Source organism: Pleurodeles waltl, chromosome 3_1 (assembly GCF_031143425.1).
Source record: "Pleurodeles waltl isolate 20211129_DDA chromosome 3_1, aPleWal1.hap1.20221129, whole genome shotgun sequence".
NCBI lineage: Eukaryota > Metazoa > Chordata > Amphibia > Caudata > Salamandridae > Pleurodeles > Pleurodeles waltl.
This window is the reverse complement of record NC_090440.1, coordinates 497,105,641-497,118,351: the sequence shown is the minus strand read 5'-3', so window position 1 is coordinate 497,118,351 and position 12,711 is coordinate 497,105,641.

The window sequence follows — 12,711 nt, the reverse complement described above, 5'->3', positions numbered from 1 at the left end:
GGGTGATGAGTAGTTAGAGTAGATTAGGGTAGGTAAGGCTTTTCCCTGAGTTTTCACTTCTGTTTTTACTGTTTAATAAATATGTAGGTAATCCTTTACAGTATGTATCACATGCTTGTAGATCAGGGCCTTGGCATGGGTGTACAGTGTCTCTTTTGTATTACGTTTTGTGTCCAATGCTGCAAACAAATCCCAACTGAGCTGTAACATTGGCAGCTACCCCAAAGCTACTTAGCTAAGATTCGGCCATTCATTGCAACCACCAATCACAGTTACTATGGATCTCAAAGTGTGTTTTTTCGTGATGTATGTTTTCAATGTCACATACTGTGCTTCCAGATTTAGTATTGGGGACACTGTGTTATGTCTGACTGCAGTCTCATGTACAAGGAAACCCTTATAAGGTGAGTGGTAGTATGTTCTCTTGTAGTATAATGTACATAACTCACATAGATCATTTGTTACACTGTTCAGCATGATAACTTATTTGGATGTAAACTCATCCACCTCCATTCATGCAGTTTGGTGTGTGTTAGCTTATATTTGTGGGCAATGTTACATACGTCAGTTTTGCATTGAAGCAACATTTTGAAGGCACTATTTTCTGGTTTTGACATCCCTTGAGGAAGCGTTAATCTGTCCAACACAGCATTATGGTGTATAGTTTCTCTTTTCCTCAGTAATTACCCTCAGGAAGGGCAGAGTATGGTAGAATCCAGGCCACTGTGCATAGTTATCAGCCCACATTATTTCAGGACAGTTGTATTGACAATCTATGATAATTGACAGGAGGCAAAATTCACTGATCGACTGCACGGTTGATGTGTCACATTACACAGAGACAAAGTGCTGGTGTAAGTGCTATTTATTTTAAAGTGATGTAGTGCTATATGTACATTGTCCATGATTGTGAGTCCATTACAGTGACATCTTCCATTGTGATCCTACACAAGTGCAAAAGGACATGTCATTGGACATGCTGGGGTGAAGTGTCAGACAGTGCAGAGGGACAGGACTTGCCAATGAGTTAGTGAGAGACAATCACTGGGCAGGCTGACAACATAAACAGTGGTTTGCAGAACAGTGCTTGAGTACAGTTGTTGCAAGACTGGCATGTTACAAAGCGCAGGACCTTGGTAATAGGTGGCCATGTGGCAGGGACTAGTGCTACCAGGTACTTTTACGTGTGACTGTGATCTGTTCCTGGTCTTCATCTTCTGTGTGTGTGTTGGCTCCTCTGCCCTTGTTGGTGGTGGTTGTGAAGGGGCAACACACACCTCAGTGTGCGTAGACATGGAGTTAGACATTCCGGTAGCTGCTACCTGTGTGGGTCTTAAGGGCAGTACTGCTGCAAGGAGGATCTGCTGGTTCTTAAGAATAGCAGCCACATCACGATGGTAGGCAGCCAGGTCAACCCTGAGGGGTTCAATGTTGCATTCGTGCACGCGTTGACAGGATTGCTGTTGTAGGTGTTGGGTCAACTGTATTACAGCTGTGCTGATTTCCTTCAGCCTTTTTTCTATTTCCTGCAAGATAGTTGTTCGCCCTTGCATAGCTGCTGCCTGCTCTTCAGTTGACATCATGCACGAATGCACCCCCTCTAGGCTGGCTGCCATATTTTGCATCCCCACCTGCACCTCCTTGGCCAGCTCCCGCTGTACTCCAATTACAGTTCTCTCAAAGCTGGTGCCAGTGTCGTCAGAGTCCTCAGCAGTATTGGAGCTGGCAGGTCGTACAATTGGGGTGGTGGGTGGATCCTCTGCAATGGCTGCTGTATCTGTGCTCCTCCTTGTGACTGAAGGTGGGGTCTGGAGGGTTCCAAGGACCTCTTGGAGGGTCTGGTGGCTGATGTTTGTCAGCTCGTCATCCATGTCATCAGGGTAGTCCTGGACAGGCATATCCGCAGGAGATCCATCGTCCTCTGCAATGAAATATGGTACAATTAGTGTGTCTGTGTTGTGGCATTTGTGATGTGACATGCCTGCCTTGTGATGATTTTCACATTGTGATCTTGTTTCCTGTTTATTGCTCCAGTCTTTCAGATGGGCATTCTCCCAGCCCATGCCCCACCTACATGTCACATGTATTGTGGTCAGTTTGTGGACTTGTCAGTATCATCTCCTCTAGGTGTTAGTTCTGGCCAAATAGTGGATTGCCACCTTCTTGTCCGACTCAACCCTCCCCCTACTTCTATTCTCATGGTGAGGCCTTTCACTGGCTGTGGGTGCTCTGATGGCACTAGCAGCACACTTAACAATCTGGACCTGCCCCAGTCTCTGATCTTTCACATCCACCTATATGTAGTTGAAATGTAGCGTATACTATATATAGCATTGTTATGGCACAATATGGATGTCAGCATTGGTAATGTGTACTGCTGATGTTGGGGAATGTGTGGTACATTGGATTGCCCTGATAGTCGTAGCAGTGTCCTATTTCCTCCTCTGACTGTGCAGGTGTATTTCTGTAACCAGTTACATGTGTCCTCCCCCTCAATGCTGTTGTCTGAGCAGTATGACATTTGGGATGTTGCATTGGGACCCAGGCACAGGATGGACCCTGACATATGCAGCATGGGTGTGACATTAATGCTGTGTACCTCCTAATGTGGATGACATTGGCTGATATCTGCGGCAACTATGGACATTCACATTTGACAGGACGGGAACCTTTGTCTTGATTTCAGGGGATTGTTAACGTTGTCATCCTAAACCCTCTAATTTAGGTTTGTATGATCCATGGGGACGTTACTGCCATCGGCTACTTGACCAGCACACACAGTGGAGGCGGTAGTGGCAACTGTTGTCAATGTTACATTCCAGTTGTCGGTATGGCTAGAGGTTGTTAATTGGGCCCTAGTTAATGTAGGGAGTATAGTGGCTGACGTGTGACGGGATGTCAGTTTGACGTTGTGCCCTTCCCTCCTGGTGTGGCTTTGCCTTTGCAACATCGTTGGCATGGCATCATATCCCCATGGAAAGGTTGTTGGTGTTGCGTAGTAGTGTGCCCCAGGTTTCCTCTGAACGGGCCATGCCCCCCTGCCGTGCCCCTTTACCCATGCCACTCCATGTATATGATGACTTACATGCATTGTGTAGTAGGTATTCCCCCCCGCTGGCAGTTAACATTAGTGCATTTTAATTCCCCATGCGACTTACCCTGCATGTGCGTTGTCTCCTGGTAGTCTTCACTGTCCTGTCCTTGGATGCCTGTGACGATCTCCTCAGGGATGACGGCTGCAACCATCTCCTCGTTGTGGTCCAGGGCCACCTGCGGTGCTGGACTCCCACCTCCAGTCTGCAGTGCTGCCTTCCTGATCCTGGCCATCTTTTCCTTGGTCCTGCACTTGCAGTCATGCCAGCGTTTCTTGCACTTGATGACTGTTCTGCATACTTCTGCCACACTGTTAATCTTGTCAACAATTTGTTGCCATATTGCCTCTCTCCTACTGATTGGCAACTTTGAGGTGACAAACAGTTGGTGCTGGTGTTCCGTCACCTCATTAACCAGACTTTCCTGCTCCTCTGCACTGAAGCAACACTTTCTTTTCTTCTTCTCCCTGTCCTGGGTCTTGTGTGGGTCCTCCTGGCTGGTTCCTGGTCTGTTGTCATCTTCGTGGGGTCTGTACAGGCTATTGCGTCAAAAAACGCTGCATATCCGGTTTGCGGTGTCGTAAATCGGCTCAGTCATTTCCGCAGTGTTAACGTCATTTTCCTTTACAACGTGACGCTGTGGTGTGCGTCAAAGCAAATGACTCACACCTGTGGTTTGCGCCGCCGTGCGTCAAAGTATAAATTTGACACCCGCACGGTGCACAGAAATGGAGTTAACCAGCAGTAATATTTTTTACGCAAAACTGCGTCGCGCAGTTTTGTGTCAAAAAGTATAAATATGGGCCTTGGTGTGTTTACAGTCTCTAGCTTAAACAGGAGTTAGTGTGGGGTTAGATCACTCCCGATTCTCTCTCCTTGTGTTATAATAGATTTATTTCTGCCCATGATCCAATTTCTTGAGCTTGAGAGGCTAAAGTTGGACATTTTGTGCCCCCAGAAATGTACTTACATCTTTGCTACTTTATGTTTATGCAGATAAAAATTACCTCTCCTAGCAAGATAGGGGCAAAGCCTTGGAGATTCCAAAGTGTGACTGCCAACTCCCCCTGACTGGATGGCTGATGAGACTCTGACTCTGAGCATTTTCCATGAAAGTGACAGGTCTCTAGAGAAACCAAGATGCTGGCATCTGTGGTTAAGATTTATGGCACTGGAAGATCTAACAGCACTTTGGAGACTGGCTTCATTCAGCCTCCTTTGAAAGATATCTATCGCTTGCTGAGTAACTGGAATCTTTACTTTGTAGTCGAGATTGAGTATTCCATTGGGCCAGCAGATGCTGAAATAGTGTTTTTAGGTCTAATTGAGCACATGGGATTCTTTGTGGTGTGTGCAATGTATATCTGTTTTCTGACTGGCTTCGTTAGGGGTTCTACTTGAGTCAGGCTGAAACATAGCATCTAAATATGCCCTGATATCACCCCTTGGAAAGGCCTTTCTTGGAACACTGAGAACTGTGATTTCTTATGAATTAGAAGAAGATTCAACTATGTCAATCTCCTCCCTAATTTCTCCTTGTCTGATCTCAACATACAAAGAGAGAATTTAGAGATTAGTCAGTCAACAAAATAATCATGGATCTCTATTCTGTCCAACTGCAGGAATGGTACAATAGCTGCTCGTACCTAGGTATTAATGGCAGGACAAATGTTAGGGCTTGACATTAGAAGTAGTAGGAGTAAACCACAAATCTCAGGAAATGGTAACTCTGTTGATGCATTTGTCATAGGACTCCCGTTGTAGTAACAAGAATGCTGAATTTTGGGTGGCAGCACCACTGAGCGTGGAGGACTGAGTCTGATTTCACGCTGTGTGACAGCTGTCAGCCTAACTCTTCTGGCTAGCTAGCAGCACCTCACCAGTACCAGAGGTAGAGCTGATTTCTGACAGCCTATCACATGACACTCAGACTCCTCAGAGAAGTTGTGGTGGAACAAATTGTAACCCTTTCTCTCGGTTACACAAGTTTCATACATGCAAAGAAAAACAGAAGTAGGATTTGGTTCAATAGGTTTTATTGAAGAAACTGTGTTCTATGTAAAAAGGCATGAATTGTGATTATGAGGATAATGAAACACAACATTATTACAGCAGTGAGCAGGAAAGTAAAACAAAGGAAGAGTCTTGCCATATTGTCACAAAAGCATGTCTAATATCCCTACCTGCACTACTAAGTTTCTACATAAGAGCAAATAGCAGTAGTAGCCCTAATGTGCCCTTCTGGTCTGGGAAGGAAGCCCAATCCCCATACCTGTGTTCAGTGGTGAAAAAAGGTCTGTCAGTCTGCTGCGAGCCCTCCCACATAGACAAAGAGGAAGTGCGGAGTTTTAGCAGAGACTGCAACGACATGCAGCATGAGATGACAGGCTGACCAGAATGCCCCCTCTAAGTTGGTGGGGGCAGCAAGTTCTTTTATAATAAACCATCATGTTGTTCTGAGAACTGCCCTGATGTGACAACATGTATCTTCTGGGTAGGGGATACATTGTACTCTCTGGACCGGCAATACCCGGTTAACTATCATGTACAGCCTTAGGGCAAGCACAGGATAAAATGTTGTGCAAAGTAATGAATAACAAATTCTGCATGGAAGGGCAACTGATAAAACTAATAAAACATTGCCATTAAAGTGAAGCCTTGCTAAAATAATAAGAGATATAAAATTACAAGTGACTAGGTGAAAGAGTACATGCCTCAGACCCAAACTAAAATAAATGTGCCTACATAAACCTAAAATAACCTCACAGCACATTTGAAAGTATGAGGTCCAGAGCTGTCATGAAGCCTCCAGGTGAGATTGCTGTTATCACCATCAGGAGAGTCATCATTTTGAATGTATCATATTTCACAAACTGATTGATCCACTTTAGACTGAGAAACTAATGGAAGTTGCACCCAGGTGTTGGTACCCCCTTTGTCCCTATGGGTTCTGAGGAACTGGAGTTATTTCTCCTTTTCACAATAGAAACTGCTTTCCCTCAAGTAAGGTTTGACATTGCTGACTCATCTTTGGAAAAGGATTTAATGAAAACCAAGGCTCTGGCAGAGGTGTTTCAAAATGATAGGATTATCAGTTTTTATTATACTTAGAAACTAAGGTCCGTATTTATAATTTTTTGGCGCTGCATTTGCGTAATTTTTTTATTGCATTTTGTAAGTTTGTGCCACTTTTGCGTCAAAAAGCGGCGCAAATGCGGCGCTAAAAAGTATAAATATGGTCCTATGAGTCCTTTGCATGTTTCTTTGAAAGCTGTGTAGTTTTGACAAAGCTGTGTGGCACTACTTTATCCTTCACTCTAATAGTCTGTGGGCAACTCTGCAAAGTCATTCTTTTATGGGTTGTTAAGGAGGTTAGAGGTGTTGGGATTTTTCTGGCAGTTCAGTCCCCCAAACTCTGGTTTGGTCTCAAACAGGATGTCTGAGCTTGAAAAGGGCAATGTCTTATAAACGCCTTATAAAGGATTTTGTTTTTGCTGGGGTCTTTCATAACTGCCGTACAAACTTTTCCTCTTGTGCCAATATTCTGAATGAAGTAGTCTGGGCCAAACAACTTTGGGCCTAAAAAAGGTAGATAATTAAATATTATTGTCTGATTACCAAATGACTTCCATAATTTAAACCACGAATGTCATCTTTGGGCAATTGTTGCTCCAGAAGCTGTTGTAGATTGAACAGCACAGCCCAAAGAAAATCAGTTAGCATCTTCATTCAGCTCAACATAATAGAAAGATTGTCTCCTTTTTGAAGTTGATCAATAGAGACGGAAAGTCCTTTAACAAAGATTGAGCAGCTTATGCTGTAAAGATACTTTAGGGCATGTATACAAGCCACTAATGCCACCTTGTGCCAGCCTAGCATCATTTTCTTTTATGCTAAAGTGAGATTAAAGTGGCTTTAAGGAGGCTTTTCTCCTATACTGTATTTACCAAATGGCTCAATGCTTGCATTGCGCCACTTTGTAAAACCTTGCGCCACATTATGCCTGTGCCAAGCATAATGTTTGCTGGGGGGGCATTCTGATGCAAGGGAGCCAGAAAAAATGGTGCAGTGAAATTTACATTAATTTACGATTTTTTTCCATCATTTTGAATGCCTGCTCAGAGCAAACGTTCAAATGACCACCCGTTTTAATCAATGGGTCTCCCTGTGTTTTCTTGCACTAGCGTCAAAATTGTTGATGCTAGTTGCAGCAAAGTGCCACAATAGCACCAAAAATGGTGACACTATTGTCTTAACGACCGCCATGGTGCACCGTATTGTAAATATAGTGCAACAATGGTGTCATTAGGTGGGGCAGTATCTGTGCACAGTATCTCTTGGAAATTGGATTACTGGTTGAGGGTAGTAAAACCCCACTCAAGCAGGAACCACAATTGCAGACATGGTAAAACACAAGCAAATCCCACATTAACAAGTGCTTAACCCTCTGGTGGCTGAGCATAAAAGTAGTTAGGCCTAAAATAGAGGCAGTGTAAAGGATTTATGCAGCACTTCAACAGCAATAAAGTGAATACAAATCACAAGAAAACTCCCACACCAGTTTAGAAAAGTAATGTAAAATGTAATTAATTATTTGACACCCAAATGACAAAAAGCCAATCATTAGCTCTGTAGATAAGCAATTTCAAAGTTTTTATGTAAAAATAGTGGCACAAAGTGACAACTGTGGTTATCTGTTTGCGTGAGACCGAGACAAAGTAACAAGTTCAGACCACCTGTGATGGAGTGCAGGCCAGCCACAGGGACCAAGTTAGGCTTGCTGAACAAAAGGTACATTAAATCCTAGTTTGGGAATCGTTGTGAGGTTCTACGTCGAGGACCAGTTGCACAACAGGAGATCCAAAGAGCTGGGAGGCTGTGATGTGAGGTCCTGTGTCCTTCTTTAGGATGCCATAAACTAGGGGCTTGCAATGTGAAGTCCTGCATCAAAGATGCATTACACACAGGCGGCTCTGAAGAAGTTGTGGTGCTTGCAATGCAGAGTGAGCCCTGGGTCATCAACATGTTTTAAGACCTTTGCTTCCAAAAGATACCATATTTTGTAAGGACTATATCACAATCTACTGGCATGCTTCTTGTTAGGATTTATTTGGCTGATTGGGTCCCTGTTATTGGATTTAATGTTAGATTGTCCTTTTGGGTTGTGTATGGGGCACTCTTTTTTTGGTTCTGTTGTCCGTGACAGGACTAATAAAAAAGCACACACACTGATCCTTTTATACTAGCCCATGTGACATTGCTAGCAGAGACGGTCAGACAAGCCAGCCCAGTCATGATTGTCTTCTGGGCCATCAGCTCTTTTCATGGCTATAGTTTGCTGCATCACTTCTTTGTATAAAATAATAAAAATGTGCAGTACTTCAGGTAAACTGCAGGAATAACTTTCTGTGCTTCATCTATTTGTCCATCCATATATTTTGTGTTATTTAAGATTAAAAAAGTCAATGAGTGTCACTCTTTATTCTGAACATTAAAATGTAACATTTTATAATATCTCAGTGTGGACATATTAATTGTATTTTTTTTATATTGTAATTCCACTTTTTACTGCTATGTTTAGGTGCCAGATTATGTAGTCTCGTTTTTCCAAGTTCTAGAACGTATGGTATTAGTCGTGCATAATAATGTGCTCAAAAATACTATATTTAGTTTATTTGCAACTGAATCCTATACCATAGCATAATGTTGTTCGTAGGGTTAACTGAGTGATGTATTTTCTGTACGTGCTTGGATATTCTCCAGTGGCCGCTTCTAATTTGTTTGGAGGTGACCTTTCCTAATTCTTTATCTTTCTTTGAATAAGGTGGTTGCTTCTTATATCTCAGTTGTATTGTCATTTGGATGCTCGATTATTAACTAATATCTTTCACAGCAAGAGTACTCTTATCTAGAGGACATCATATTCTCCCTGAGCTTTTTCTTCTTCCTTTACCTACCTTACTCTGTCTCCTTATGTAATAGTTATCCTTTAGCAACAAAACCTGCCAACCTGGCACCTAATACACATTAATCTAAATTGGAATTACAAAATTGAAAGAAGGAAGTCAATCAATAGTTTATTCGGTCCAAATTTGGGCCATTTAAAAGGTTTAAAAATATATACATACGTACAGAAAGATAAAAACCATAAACCAGTACACAATAAAAGGAACAATAGTAAAAAAAAGTAGGGGTCCAGTAGCTGCCTGAGAAAGATTACATAAATAGGTGGGGTGAAAGAAGTGCTCGGAATAGTCTCTGGATCTTACCCTGTACATAACCCTGAACAATAAAATAATAATAACGTAAAAGCTGTTGTGTGGCACATCTCTATATAAAATCAGGCATTGAAACTCCAGACAGTAAAACTGATTAAAAATTTAAGAAGTCAGACAGAGGTAGATGATGCTCTAGGTTAATTAGTTCTTTTGGGTTAATTAATCCAATAAATTGCATCTTGACAATTATAAAATTAAATATAATTTTAAATTTATAAAACACTTTAGTTAAAATAACTCGATGTAGCACTTATTTAGAAATACGGTCTTTTGTGCTCAATAAGTCGCGGTTTACAATTAGAGCCCAAGGCTGATATAACAGGATGCTGATTTACTGTTTTCTAGACAGCTCTTCAAACAGTGAGTTAAAATCTAGAATAGTCCTATTACGAATTTTCCATGCTGCTGCCAGATATTTAGAAACAGCGCTGGTTATCAGTATGGAAGTGTCGTATTTACATATTCTGAATAGACTGTTGCGGGATAGTGGATGGAGTGTTCTGCACAGGGGAATAATCCACTTCCCTCGGGGACCTTTGTACAGAGGGCAAAAAAATAGGATGTGTTCAGCTGTTTCCTTGCATAAATGACAATTTATGCATTTGTCCGATGGGGAACTGTTAGTCGACCAACCAGCCGTGTAGCTATTGACCGCCAATGTCCCGTACCTGAGCTGGAGTAGTAGAGAGCGAGCACGGGCTGGTATGGGTAGATCCAGGGAGCTTTCAGGGAAGGGAACGTGTTTGACCAGCAGGAATTCTGCTGTCAGCCGACCTGACCCATTTGAACCGAGAGATTCCTCGTTGATTTTTGCCCAATAATGTTCTTTGATCAGGCGTTTAGCACTGCCAGGAATCATCTTGGGGTTCTCCCAGTACTGGGATAGACTCAGTTTGGTCCATGCCGCTTTCATCTCCCTGAGCCACCGTACCTTTTCCCATCCGTGATGAGGTGGTAATAGTTCTTTAACTGCTGCCCTGTAGGGTTCAAGTTCGTCTGTTTTCCATAGTCTGACCCAATACAGGAGTGGTCTTAGATATGCTATGTCTTTGATGCTATTTAAGCCCAGGTCCAGTCTGAGGGGGAGCATTGGCGTGCCCCTCCCCAGTCTAGATATGTGTCTGAGGAAGTTATTTTCTTTGGTTTGGAGAGTATCCATCTGTCTGTGTAATCCCCAAAGTTCTGCTCCATATAGGGCCGCAGCACGGATTTGTGCTTTATATATTTCAGAGATAAGGATCAGAGGGGGGCTTGTGGCAGTGCTAGCTTTGCGTCCTATTACTCCACATCTTTGGCTAATTGTTAGTGCCCCTTTCCTTATGGCTGGCTCCCAGCTGCCCTTGTCAGATAGTCTAATGCCCAAGTAGTCATATTCCATTACTCTCTCCAGGGGAGTTAAATCCATCTTTATGTTTGCGCTGAGCTTCTTGTTCGGGGCGCTGTATATCATAAGTTTAGTTTTCTTATGGTTTATGTCTAATCCATAGTTTCTGCAGTATACACCAAACTGATTTACCAAGTTTTGAATTCCCATGGGTGATTTAGACAAAAGAATAGTGTCATCTGCGTAGAGTAGGCAGGGGACTTTGGTTCCAGCCTGCTTGGGAGAATCATTTGTGCAGTTTGCTAAGTACTTGATACAGTTGTTTATGTATAATAGGAAAAGAGTTGGGGCCAGAACGCACCCCTGTCTAACTCCCCTCTCAATAGCCACTGGTTCTGTGAGATCACCCTTCTTGCCGTTCCTGATTTGGGCATAGGTATTTTCATGTAGGCGGGTAATAAGTTTCAGAAGGCCATGCGGGACACCCATATTGGCTAGCGTCAGCCATAACTGGTTTCTGGGGACCAGGTCGAACGCGGCTCTGAGATCAATAAAAACTACGTAAAGGTTACCCCTTCCTATTTCTACAGTTTTCCATTTTATTGTTAAAAATCTTAGCACCTGATCTATAGTACTGACTGCTGGTCTGAACCCTGCTTGTAGATCAGAGATGGCGTTTGTTTCTAAAATCCAGTCTTCTAGACAGGACAAAATTTGCTTTGCAAAGATTTTTTGGAAGTTGTCGAGTAAGGAGATTGGGCGATAGTTGGCAGGGTTAGAGGGGTCGCCTTTCTTAAAAATGGGGACTATCTCTGCTCCCAACCAGGAGCTCGGAACAGGTGCTCCAGCAGCTATCTCATTGGAAATGAGGTTTAAGTATGGGGCCCATACATCTGGATTCGTCTTGTAAAGGTCTCCTGGTATTTTATCAAGGCCGGGGGCCTTTCCCCATTTCATTGAGGCAATCGCAGCCTTGGTATCTGTCAAAGTGAATTCAATTTTGGGGGTCTCGGAGGTCATGATATGGATCAGATCCCGGGAAGCAGCATCGGTGGTCCCCAGTTATAATTGGGAAAAATGGTCGGACCATTCTGCAGGGAGTATTGAGGCACCAGGCGAACGGTGTGGTTCATTGCTGGCATCAGCTACCAATTTCAAAAATTTCGTGGTGTCGTTTGTTTTAGCAGATTCCAGGAGGAGGACCCATCTTGATTCATCCCATTTCCTACGGGCTCTACCTTGTTCCTTTTTGTAGTCTTTTCTAGCTTCCCTTATATAATCCATCTGGCCACCTCTTAGGGCTCTCAGCAACTTATGCTGTGCTTCTCTGCATGCAGTGTTGAACCATCTTGCGTTAGAGTTCTGTTTAGGCTCTGTTGCCGACTCTTTAGTAAGTAGAGTTTTTAAAGAGTTAAAAAACAGTGTGTGGGCTGCTATAAGCCCACCACTATCTTTCGTGGGTTGAAGTATATATTCCATATGATCCGCCAGCTGCCTGTACACTTTTGCCAAAGTGGTTATGTCAGTGTTCAGGGATTTCCATCTAACATTTCGCCTGTTGTTGGTCAGTGCGAGCTGCTGTCTATAGGACTTGGGGCAGGAGACTTCAAGTAGGGGTAGTAGGTTCCTGAGTGATAAAATCAGTGGTTCATGGTCGCTTTCCTCATGTTCTGTGATGTTCATATCGACCATGTGACCCCAAAGGCGGATGTCGAGCAAGATGTAATCAATCTGGCTCTTCTGCAACCCACGTTTAAATGTGGGGTGAAGGTTAAGATCCGAGCGGGAACGGCCATTGCAAGCCCGGAGGCCGTGTGCCAGTGTAATGTCCATGAGCTGGTATGATAGTCTGTTGATTTTAGGTCTTTTGCTTGACACCAGCTGGGGGATGCCCCAATGAGCATCTTCATCTTTATATAGTTCCTGGGCCAGCGAGTAGGGTTCAAAAGTGGTGTTAAAATCTCCGGCAATGAGAATAAAATGAGAGGGTGATTTATCGGTGAGAAAATTGTCTAAA